The sequence below is a fragment of the Balaenoptera acutorostrata genome, chromosome 3 (assembly GCF_949987535.1).
Source record: "Balaenoptera acutorostrata chromosome 3, mBalAcu1.1, whole genome shotgun sequence".
NCBI lineage: Eukaryota > Metazoa > Chordata > Mammalia > Artiodactyla > Balaenopteridae > Balaenoptera > Balaenoptera acutorostrata.
The window spans coordinates 82986244-82998724 of record NC_080066.1 but is presented as its reverse complement, the minus strand read 5'-3'; the positions used below and the strand labels follow the sequence as shown (position 1 = coordinate 82998724).

General features: G+C 41.2%; 1 protein-coding gene across 1 annotated transcript in view; it reads right to left on the bottom strand.

Moving 5' to 3' along the window:
- WDR72 (WD repeat domain 72) overlaps positions 1 to 10171 on the bottom strand; it is a 202100-nt gene extending 191929 nt beyond the window's left edge. The window contains exon 1 of the mRNA XM_057544023.1: positions 10096 to 10171. The gene's annotated coding sequence lies outside the window, so the exon portion shown is untranslated. The remainder of the gene's footprint in view (positions 1 to 10095) is intronic.
- Positions 10172 to 12481: the final 2310 nt, after the last annotated feature.

Sequence of the window (12481 nt, the reverse complement as noted above, 5' to 3'; positions counted from 1 at the left end):
ATATTATTTTTCAGATTATTTTCCCATACAGGTTATTATAAAATATTGAGTACACTTCCCTGTGCTATACAGTAGGTCCTTGTTGTTTAGTGTGTATATATTACTCCCAAATTCCTAATTTATCCCTCCCCCTCAACCTTTCCCCTTTGGTAACCATAAATTTGTTTTCTATGTCTGTGAGTGTATTTCTGTTTTGTAAATAAGTTCATTTGTATCATTTTTTTTAGATTCCACATATAAGTGGTATCATATATTTGTCTTTCTCTGTCTGACTTTATTTAGTATGTTCATCTCTAGGTCTATCCATGTTGCTGCAAATGGCATTATTTCATTCATTTTTATGGCTGAGTAGTATTCCATTGTATACATGTACTACATCTTCTTTATCCATTCCTCTGTCGATGGACATTTAGGTTGCTTCCATGTCTTAGCTATTGTAAATAGTGCTGCAATGAACTTTGGGGTGCATGCATCTTTTCGAATTATGGTTTTCTCTGGAAATAGAGCTCCATCACTTTTCTTTATATTTAGTCAATGAACAACTTCATGGAACTCAAATCCTCTTCTCTAAAACCTTAGTTTTAGGCTTTAAGAAGTGGATTTTTTTCTTTTTAATTTATGCTACATTTAACTCTGAATATTTACAGTCCAAGTCATTTATTTTTTTCTTAACCTAGAGATATTTAACATGAACAAAAAGTCTCACTGTTCTAGTCCATTCTTAAATAAATTCAATGAATAGTTAATGAGAACCAAATGTATTCAAGGTGGTGGGTTGAGCTGCAGAGAACACAAAGAACAGACAAACACAATCCCTGACCTCAAAGTATATACGACGAAGTAATTTTATGATTAGTTTTAACTAAGTATTCCCACTATTAGGCAATTGTTTTGACGTGTATGAACTCTGTAAGCGTATTTCCAGCCTTGAGTCATATTTTTCTTTGCCATATCCAAATACAATCTGTAAAACAATTTGCCTATTTCTTTAAATTAACTCATTTTATTTTTATTTTAAGTATTCAATTAAGAATAAATTGTTATATAACTATCTCTTTAGAATTATCTTAATCATTAATAATCATATAAAATCATGGGACTTGACATGCTGGTTAGATTTTTTTTCAAAATGTACATTGAAATAAATACTTGTCTATTAACATAAATGTTTGTTGTGTACTACCTAAAATCACACTGGGAAACATGTCTCTAATACAGTCCCACAGTCAAATCTTTTCCTCTACCCCCTCATAAACCTCCCTGCAACCCAGGCAACTCCTTACACCCCGATACTCTTAGTTGATGACCCTTCCTTCCAATTAACCAAGAAAAACAAGCCACTTACACAAGAGCTTCCTCTCATCACTTCAACATGTCATATCTTTTCCTTATTTTTAGCTTATTTTTCTAAGATATTCATACTAATCTCCTACGATAACATTTTTATCATTACCCCAAATTTCATCTTCTGTCACCTCAGTTACTCCTTTTATTGACTTTATTTCTTGTGCTTTCAACTGGTCTCCCTTTTCTTTGGCTCCTTTACCTTTACTTACATGCATTTTGTTTAAAAACATTTATTATCTATTTTGTGCTAGAGACTATGCAAGATTCTAGGAATGTAGATAAGAATCTCCGAACCTCAAGGAGCTCATGGGTTTCTAAGGAGACAAGCACATCCTGAGTCACCAACAATGTGATGAGTGCCTTGTAAGGTAAATGCAAGAATGTTTGGGGAGAAAACACAAGTGGAGCTTGAAATCAAAGGTAGAAAGGATTTCCCCATGGAAGTTAATATCTAAACTCAAATCCCAAATATTATACACTTATCAATATTATATATGTGCTGGTTTTGTGACCCAAGAAAGTCCCTAGTTACTTTAAACTTTGTTTTCCTTATCCATAAAATGGTAATAATATTTACCTAACCTGGCTGTAATAAGACTAAGGAGACAGCATGTACCCAGTGGTGAGGCCCTAGAGTTAGTCAGCTTGGATTCCAATGTAAACGCTACTACTGTATGTCCTCGGGTGCGTAACTTTACAACTGTGTATTGGATTCCCATCAATAAAATGTAGATAAATAATAATATCTATCTAACAGGGTAGATGTGAAAGTTAAGTGGTCTAATCCATGGAAATCATTAGATAGTAAACATTCAATAAATGTTAGCCACTCTTATCAGAAGGCTTTTTTAATCTCAAAATTTGTGTATAAATCCTGTTAAGTAAATAGTAGAACAATAAGTGTAATCCTTGTCAAGTATAATCCTTCATTTTATCACAATTTACAATAGATCCCAGCTATTCAGTGACTTAAGCAGGGGAGACTAAAATAAAACGTCAAAGGTACCAAATTGGCAAAGTAGAACAAAATCTACCATCTTTCCATGTGTTAGGAGTTAAACTGAACTTACCCCAAAATTCATATATTGAAGTCCTAACCCAATACCTCAGAATATGACCTTATTTGGAAATAGGGTCATTGCAGGTGTAATTAATTAAGTGAAGATGAGGTCATACTGGGTTAGGGCTAATCCAATATGACTGGCATCCTTATAAAACAGGGAAATTTGGAGAAAGATAAACACAAGGAGAGAGCCATGTGAAGATGAAGGCAGAGATGGGGTGATATTTCTACAAGAGAAGGAACGCCAAAGATTGTCAGCAAACCACCAGAAGTTAGGAGAGAGGCATGGAACAGATTCTTCCTCACAGCCCACAAAAGGAACCAACCCTGCTGACACCTTGATTTCAGACTTCTAACCTCTGGAACTGTAAGACAATACATTTCTGCCATTTAAGCCACTCTGTTTGCGGTACTTTGTTATGGCAGCCCTAGCAAGCTAATATACCATCTGACAGATTTTGTTTCTTCCAAGTAAGAACATAAATCTTAATAATGCGTGTCTCAATTCTGGAGACAGATACTTAAACTTTACTCTGAATCACACAATTGGTCATATACCAAATTCTGTTCTCTACTTCTTTTGTGTAATAAATCCTCTTTCCATCCACATTATAGGTTCCCTGAGGAAATAATATATTCATTTATTAACTCAACAGGTATTTATTAAAAGCTCTACTAAATGAAAATGAAAAAAACACAGGCTCCTGATCTCTAGGAATTCACAAGCTACAAGTCAAGCCATAGGTAAGTAATAACTGATGCAAAGTAGACTGTGATGAGTTTTCCTGAGGTACAAGAGCACGGAGCACTTTGCTCCCACGGTTGTGGATGGTGCATCCCTTATACCTAGGCATCTCTCCTAGAAAAATTCTGCGTTTTCCCATGGACCAGTTGTCTCCTTCCCTAGCCCTGAATCTATTTCCCTTTTCCCATCTTTAGCACACGCTGACGTTGAAGTCAGTCCACTGCCATTATGATAATCCTTTCCTCGCTGAATAAATAGATAGAAGGCACCCCCACAGGCAGGAGTATGAACCTAGGTAGACAACTCCTGTTTGGAGAAGGCTCTCTAATACCCAGGATTCCAGTGTTTACTGACTCTGCCTACAAAACACGGATGCTTCTGCCAAGGAAGTCTTTAAGACCACCCTCTGACATTCCAGGATCTGAGCAGAAATGTGGCCAAAACAGACTTACATCAAGAAGGCTTATGGGTGCAGAATTCCATGGTGGTTTAGAGGGAGTGGTAGAGGAGGGACAGGACTTTGAGGGTCATAATCCAAAGGAAACTTAGCCTTACTGGAATATTCAATTCTTTAAAAAGATATTTTCTGGGACTTTCAGCCCATTTCAGCATTAATTCAAGACACAAGAGGTGAGCCATTTACAACCATTCTTCTCACCTCTGTGGATTTTCTGTCAGGAGCAGACAAATCCTACCTCTTTTTTTATATTCCTCTTCCTCACCTCTTTTCATCATTTTCCTTGTCCTGGCTCCCCCTACTTTCCCTTATTCCAGATCACATCCCCACCTTCTGCCTTAATTATCCTTTCCCAGTCTTAAGACAAAGTATTTTCAATTCGTGTTCACTAAAAGACACTCTAGACGTGGTGCTGTGCTGGGGGCTTTCCCATACATTATCACCTTTAGTCGACACACCTACCATTAGTCTTATTACGAAAAGGAGGCTTGGTAAATAAATCTAAATCCCTTGAATAGAATTATACCCCAGATCCGTCTGACTTCAAGGATCATCCCACTTCTCAAACAATTTGAGAGTGAGAGTACACAGTGATGACTCCACTACCTTGTTTACAGACGAGCCAGTCCACTTATTCATTTAAAAACAAAAAAATCAAAAACAACTTAGGTCCAACCACAGGGGTGATTGAGGTGCCACATCACTCTTTAATCTGTGGGTACATGTATAAATAGATTCTCTCTACTTAATCTACAAAACCTATTCATTACATCATTACACGTGTGAAAGTACCTGCATGGGCAAGAATGTTTTCCAAGCATCAGGACTTCATACAGAAACAACAACAAAAAGCCCACTGTAACACTGGTATCATGGAACAACATTCCTAGTATAAAGTGAGATTTCCACACTGCAGTGACTTCAAGGCAGTGTATGTCACAAGCGGTAGCTGAGGGAGACAGGGAAGGGCTTGGCTGGCTACAGGCCAATAGAAGCCAGGCAAATGTAGCACTTTTCTAACATATCCTGGCTTCTGCTTATTCTAAAAAAAAATATCCCTGGCAGGGGGGATCCCTCTTGTCACTTCTCTGTTGGGTTTCTACTGACTGAACAAGTCCCTGTCCAGTGATATCAAGAAATTCTGTCCTTGGGGCATAAATAAATGCCCAGCTCCTATAGTTCATGGGAGTATGAGAGTCTGAGAGGCCTGGAATCGATCCAACCCATTTTAACTAGCAAGAAACTACCTAGTAATACCTTGTTTGTATTTCTTGGACGAGGGACACAAGAAACACTTATTTCATTCCACACAATAATTCACCACAATCAGAGGGAGCACAGTAAGGGCAACACCATCTCCCAGCTGCTGATTACATCAAAGGCTTGCAGCACAAATTCAATTTTATGATGTTAATCTCGGCCTGCCACTCAGAAATTTTCTCTGAGGGATATGATTTTTCTCTGGATTTCATTTTAAGAATGATTTTCTTCATCCACAATCAATAAAGATATGTTTTCATCAAAAGACTCTATCTTGGTAGAATTCAATTGGCTATTTCAATCCCTTTTGGTGACACAATATTAATTAAAATAGTTTATGTTGCACTTCAACTGGAAAAAGAGGCAGTGAAAATAGCAGCTACGCAGAACACATGTTCTGTACACATCAACATGGAGGGCAGAAAATAATTTTCTCTTTCTCCAGGCAACAGACATTAGCTCTTCAAGAGAGTTGCTCTGACTTAGTTTATCTCTGTGCTCTCACTGAAATTAATCAAAAAAGAAGCTCTTTCTGTTTGTATATTTTGTTCAACAGGAAATCGAAATGCACATAAAGAAGATGCTTCAAATTCTCACCTCCCAGTGAATCAGGAGGAGCAAAAGTAAGTGTCTGTGCCTGTGTGGCATATTGGGCTATTAAGAATCACAGTCACTGTTTCTCTTAACTAAAAAAAATTATGATGCTATTAAAAATTTTCTTATTTTCAATTTCTAAATAATGATTGCAATTGAATACATTTTATTTCTCAAAAGGAAACACAGGATTAGTATAGAGTTTTTCACACTTAAAAAAAGAGGAGAAAATTATCAAATGTGCTACAGAAAATGAATTCTGCTTTAACAGTGATTTTGAAAGTGACAGTCAGTTCACTTAACAAATATTTATGAAGTACCTACTGTGTGCCTGACTCTGGTCACCATTTGACGTTCAGATGATCTCAACTGGAGGCTGGAAATCTGAATTTTAACCTGCTCTACAAAGACATTCTTACATTTGAGGTGAAGAACTTAATCTCATCATCCCCCATGAACCACACAATTAATGAAATATAAAAATTAATTGATAAAATTAAAGCAATATTCACTGAATGAGTGACCAAAAAGAATAATTCCCTCAAAAAGTTCTTACTCAGGGCCTGGTCTGCATGACCTAGTGAGAATGTCAATACCTGGCGGGCCTAATCTGGGCCTTCCACAGCAAACAGGCCTTGTGTGGCCCCTAACCTACAATGACTAAAGCTTAAAGTAGTTAAATTCTCTGCAATGACTAAAGCTTAAAGTAGTTAAATTCTTTTTCTATCTACTGCTGTCTAAACGAAACATGGAAAGATATCTTCCATGTTCTGTAGGACTTTGCAAGAAAACTACCTGAGGTCTTTCCTTTGAAATCCACTTGGAGAAAGGGCCTAAACAGGAAAACTCTAGGTATTCAATCGTTGAGCAAATGCGTACATTGTTTACAAGAAGGGATAATTCAAGATGATCAAGTTAGAATGTCGAGGCAAAGTCTTCCAAATTTAAAAGAATTTTAAGAGCTAACAATACCAGAGAAAAATCACAAGAGGGTAAAATCCTCTAACAAATTCCTCCCAAAATGTTCAATTTGCAATTTGGTACTCCAAAAGAGCTAACACATTATCAGATCCCCTCCCCACAAAATTTTTTTCTAAGCCTCACTTCATTTGCTCAGACTGAAAACAAGGACTAGAGCAGGAAGCAGGGCCTAAAATGGTCTGAGATCTTATCATGTAAACATAGGAATGTTAACCTTTGTCTATCAAAGAACTCTCAGTGTGGTGGAACTCCTTTTACAGAGCCTGGTCTGGCAATATAGGCTAAAAAACACAGCTGGAGTTGAAAGTAAGCCTTTAGTGGTTGGGAAATAGGGGTAATGGAGATGAAAGTATAAATAGCTTCATACTTCATTCTAAACAACAAGAATAGTTACAACACCTCTTGGTCTGCTTTTTATAATATGCTTGAAATTGCTAAATCCCATCTATACTCAAGGCTGGATTCCTGTTGTATTTTCTCTCATCAAGAGACTAAGACGGTTGGAGGGAACCACACTGGTTGATTGTCACCTGTGTGTCAGATAGCCTCGTGTTTTCTAGGCAATGAAGTCTTCCAACAAAGTTGTGAGGTTGACATTCTTATGGGAGAGACTTGAAAATTAAATAAGGACCTAACAGTGTAAAATAATATACAACCCTCATTTTATGTTTGAGGAAACTAAAGCTCAGAGAAGCAAAATAATTTGCCAATATCCTGTAGCCAGGAAAGGATGAGACAGCATAGGGATAACTGTGTGATGATTTGCATTTGTCATACTCTCTCACCCTATACCTTTGAAGACACAGAAGTCTCCCTTGGCCCGGAATGTTCTTCTTCAGCATTTCTTCCTGGCAAACTCCTATAAAAATGGAACCTTCAAAACGGGAACTAAATTTTAACTCCTTTAACTCCTTTGAGCCTCCCCTGGTTGACACATAGCACTCCTCTACTCCCAGCCTTCCCTCTTCTACCTTTACCAGAGCTCTGATCACCCTGATCCAATGCTTCCTGTTACGTGAACTATACTATGAATGCTTGGAGGGCAGGAAACTGTTCCTCTTTCCTTTGCATTTTGCTGGCAGGTAGTTTTACATATAACAAGAAGTAAAAAAATGTTGAGGGGGAAGTCAAAAATTAATGTATTTGTTATAAGTGAATGTGATATGGCTTCAAAGAGTTGCCTCTTTTTTGTTTTTCTTCTCCCAGACAAATCAGCTTGAATGTAACTCTGTCTGCACAAGGAGCAAAAGGCAGATGTAGAAAAATATCCTTGGCTGTCAACATTCATTCTATTCCTATAGAAGCAGCCTAAAATCTTATCAGCTTTCTGGGCCCTTAAAACTCACCACTGACTCAGAGGAAACACACATTCAATTTACCATGAGATTGACTGGTTCAATTAATTACAACTCCCTCATCCTGTACTTGCTTATTCTTTAAACATTCATATATAGGACTTTAATTTTTCCAGGTGAAATTTTGTCTTGTTAAAAGTAAAAAAGGAAGGAGGTCAGTGTTGGGAAAAATTTTTCTACCATTTATCGACTATTAAGTTGTAGACACTGCTATTTACATTATGTGCATCACTTCATTTGATCTTCATAATGACCCTAAGCATTATTATTATCTTTATTCTAAACATGAGGAAAATGAGGCTTGGAGAATATAAATAGCTTGCCCAAGATAAGAGGCAGAAAACCAAGACACATTCAGGAGTCTCCAAATCTCACGCCCTTAACCACTGCACTATCTTGCTTAGGTGGGGCAGGGGCATTGCCCAACATGTTCGGAAGCCCTTTGGAAATGAGAACAAACTCTAGACGAGATATTGCTCTAAAGCAGTGATACCTAGCTCTAGAAGTGAGGAGTGGCTTTTTATAGAAGAATTCAAAGAGACCCAAATGTCCTTTAAGACCAAACAGAATTTTCTTATTTTGAAGACAAAAATGACACACATAAGTTAAAGGACTTGCTGGTACCTCAGAGTTAATCTGGGGACTTGCCAGGACTTCAGAGATGGTCTGGTATGAGAACTTAGACATATTCTTTTAGTCTTTATCCCTACCTCATCTCCCTGCCTCCAACTCAGTCTAGAGCAGAATTTAATCTAAAAATGTTATGACTGGGGAAAAAATAAGTATACATTCAGAACAGAGCTCCAGAGAAATGTCTTTTATAATGCACAGACAGAATTCTTAATAAGAGACGCTGCATACTGTAGCACTATTAAATAACAGAAAAAATAAGTGAACTGTCAAGCCACAAATAAATCTGAATGAAGCAATCTTGAAACTTTGAAATATTCCTAATACCATTATTTTCAAGGTTCCATAGTTATTTAATAACTTATGTATACTTCTATTCCAGTTGGCCTCTATAAACTAGAACCTTAGATTTCTAAAGCAGTCACTTCATTGGATAGAGACTGTTAATGCAATATTTCACACACAAAGAGTCTTAACGGTTGATATTTTATTGATAAAATAATTATATTAATAATTTAAAAACATCTTCCCAAAAAGTAGTGAGTATATTGGAACTCAAGAGAGTCCCAATTTTTGCGGTTTTTAAAAAATAATAATCACTTTACTAGATGGTAGCATGGACAGAGTTTCCCTTTCTCCTCCAGCCCTTTGCATTCTTTACAGAAAACACTGTTGGTGCATTTTAATATTGAAGGAGCTAAAGGAGGGCTAAGGAACAAAAGTCACAAGACCGAATTAACCGCAAGTAATGCATGACAAAAGAGGCTGCTTTCTTCTCCCCTGATCTTTAAATGGTGAGAATTCAGGAGTGGAGACTAACCCACTGTGTGTTGCAGGGCGGGAGAAGCGAGGATTGGGGTAGGAATGGGGATGAAAGAAACAAAAATTTCTAAACCCCTTTCTTCAGGTAGAAAATTCCCAACATGTGACCTAGTCTCCAAAGGTGACCTTGAACTCATTTAGCATTAAAAGTGCGAGGGGGAGGAAGACAAAGTTAACGTTGCTATACAGCAACGTTCTGTTTGCATCTTAGAAACAGTTTAGAAATGAACACAAAAATGCTCTAATCGATGAGGAGGGCGGAATAAGGAAGCACCCGTCCGCAAGGGAGTATTACTAACACTTCACCTTTGCCAGATTTTCGTCAATACAGACATCACCCCCTTGATTTTCCTGTCCCTCGTCCAACTTTTCAAGTGACAAAAGTGTTGTGTCCGTAACCTTTATTGCTGGCTCAGCGGCAGGTGCACAAGGAAAGTTTTCACCAGATCCCCTGACGCGACAGGTCTCAAGCTGTCACACCCTCGCCAGCCGGCGTCCACCGGATCATTTCCCCAGCTACCGGACTCAACTTAATGAATTCAACGGACTCCAGTCCCAGAGAAGTCCGATTTCCGAGACCCAAGAAACTCTCTCAGTAGTGAATGGCGGGTCTCTAAAAGTATCTGGGAGACTACAGGCAGGAATACTAAGGCCCTCACCTAACCTCCGCCACCCCCGGCCACCCCCCCCCCGCCCCATAGTCGAAAGGACCAAGTTGATAGGTGCGTGTCTTCGGTCACTACTGATGCGACATCTGGACGAGAGAGTAGAAGAGGGAATTTTCCACGTGCAAGAACTTGGAGCAAAAGAAGAGATTATAGCAACTGCTACACGCGCTCACCTTCCTTCCCCGCCCCTCAGTATCCAAACCCTCGGCCTGAAGGCGGGAAGCCGAGGGCTGCACGAGCCTGAGGCCGTCAGAGACCCACCACTTGGGACAGACGAACCCGAGCCGAGCCGGTGGGAGGCCGCCTTACCCGAGCCTGGGTGCCGCGAAGCAGCAGCGGCCCAGCAGCCTGGCAGCTGGGCAGCAAGCCAGCGGGACGGCCTTTTTGGACCGGCCACGCCCCGACACCACGCCCCCACCCCGACACCACGCCCCCACCTCGGCACCACGCCCCCACCCCGGCACCACGCCCCACCCCGACACTGTGCCCTCCCAACCGCGGACGCCACGCCCGGCGCCCCACCCTCACTCCGGCCCGAGCGCCGATTCTCCCCCGCAGGCCCGCGGCTCCCTCCCGCTCTCACTGGCGGTGGCGGCTGGAACAGGCCGGTCCTCGGGTGTGGAAGTGCTCTGTCCTTCCAGGGCTGGAGAGAGTTGGAGTTGAGGTGAGGAAAATCAAGGTAGGCCAGGTGACAAGGACCCTCACCCCGGCACTGACAGGGGCTGGGAGCCTCAGGACCTTTGAGGAAGGAAGGGAGGAGGTTCACCTCCATCCGCATCCTCCCAGCATGGGAGAGTGAGAGCTCAGGGAGCTAGAAAGGGTGGAAAGTTCACCGCTGAAACCAGCGTCCTGACCTGCTCTGAGTGTGCCAAGTATGATAACTGACCGGGTAGCTTAGAAAAATGGGAGGGACAGTTTGCTTTTCTCAGGTTTCTCAGTTATTTTATTTAATCGTCCACACCCTGTGGGCAACTTAGTCCTGAATTCTAAGACTCCTGGAAGCAGGTGGGGACAGATTTTTTTTTAAACATCTTTATTGGAGTATAATTGCTTTACAGTGTTGTGTTGGTTTCTGCTGTATAACAAAGTGAATCAGCTATACGTATACATATATCCCCATACCTCCTCCCTCTTGCGTCTCCCTCCCACCTTCCCTATCCCACCCCTCTAGGTGGTCACAAAGCTGATCTCCCCGTGCTATGCAGCTGCTTCCCACTAGCTATCTATTTCACATTTGGTAGTATATGTAAGTCCAAGCCACTCTCTCACTCTGGGGGACAGATTTTTTTTTTTTTTTTAAACTTTGGGTTTATTTATTTATTTATTTATCTATCCATGGCTGTGCTGGGTCTTTTTTTTTTTTTTTTTTTTTTTTTTTTTTTTATTTATTTATTAAATTTTATTTATTTATTTATTTATGGCTGTGTTGGGTCTTCGTTTCGGTGCGAGGGCTTTCTCTAGTTGCAGCAAGTGGGGGCCACTCTTCATCGCGGTGCGCGGGCCTCTCACTATCGCGGCCTCTCTTGTTGCAGAGCACAGGCTCCAGACGCGCAGGCTCAGCAATTGTGGCTCACGGGCGTAGTCGCTCCGCGGCATGTGGGATCTTCCCAGACCAGGTCTCGAACCCGTGTCCCCTGCATTGGCAGGCAGATTCTCAACCACTGCACCACCAGGGAAGCCCCTGTGCTGGGTCTTTATCTCTGTGCGAGGGCGCCCCCCAGCTGCGGCAAACGAGGGCCACCCCCCATAGCGGTGCGCGGGCCTCTCACCGAGCGGCCTCTCCCTTTGCGGAGCACAGGCTCCAGACGCGCAGGCCCAGTACTCGTGGCCCACGGGCCCAGCTGCTCCGCGGCATGTGGGATCCCCCCAGACCAGGGCCCGAACCCGTGTCTCCCGCACCGCCAGGCAGACCCCCAACCACTGCGCCACCAGGGAAGCCCTGGGGGACAGATTTTTAACCCCTCCCTTTTCACTGATACCTATCTGGCTTCCCAAATACTAAGGATAGTTGGCCAGGCCCAAGTCAGCACAAGTTCTAGGTCTCCTCTGAGGTCAAACTTCACATACCCTGGATCTTTCTGTGTGAAATCCCTCCAAGGAGGACACTCCTCTCACCTTCATCCTCTGAGCTGGGTTAGTTCCTATTCTTAGTTCATCTGGAACCTCACTTACCCCATGCAGGTTAGGTGTTCCTGCTATTCACTCCCAAGATGTGTCACTTCCTCTGTCATAACACTTGTCATGATCTACTGCAATTACTTGTTGCATTGGCCTCCCCTGCTTGACTGTAAGGTCTGTGAAGACAGGGACACCAAGCATGTAGTAGATATTGATACATAATAAATATTGTTGACCAATGACATGCATCTAACAGTCACCTGTTAAGGTGACCACAGGCCCCAGTTCTTTAAAGAACTTCCCTCACCTATCCTTAACTTCTGAGTCTTCAGGATTTTATTTCAAAGTTGACATTCCCACCCCCATTGCCATTGCCAAGTATTCATCCGACCTCTTGAGCAGAGCCTTCTCCTTCAGTCTTCATAAAGATGCAGGTATTGA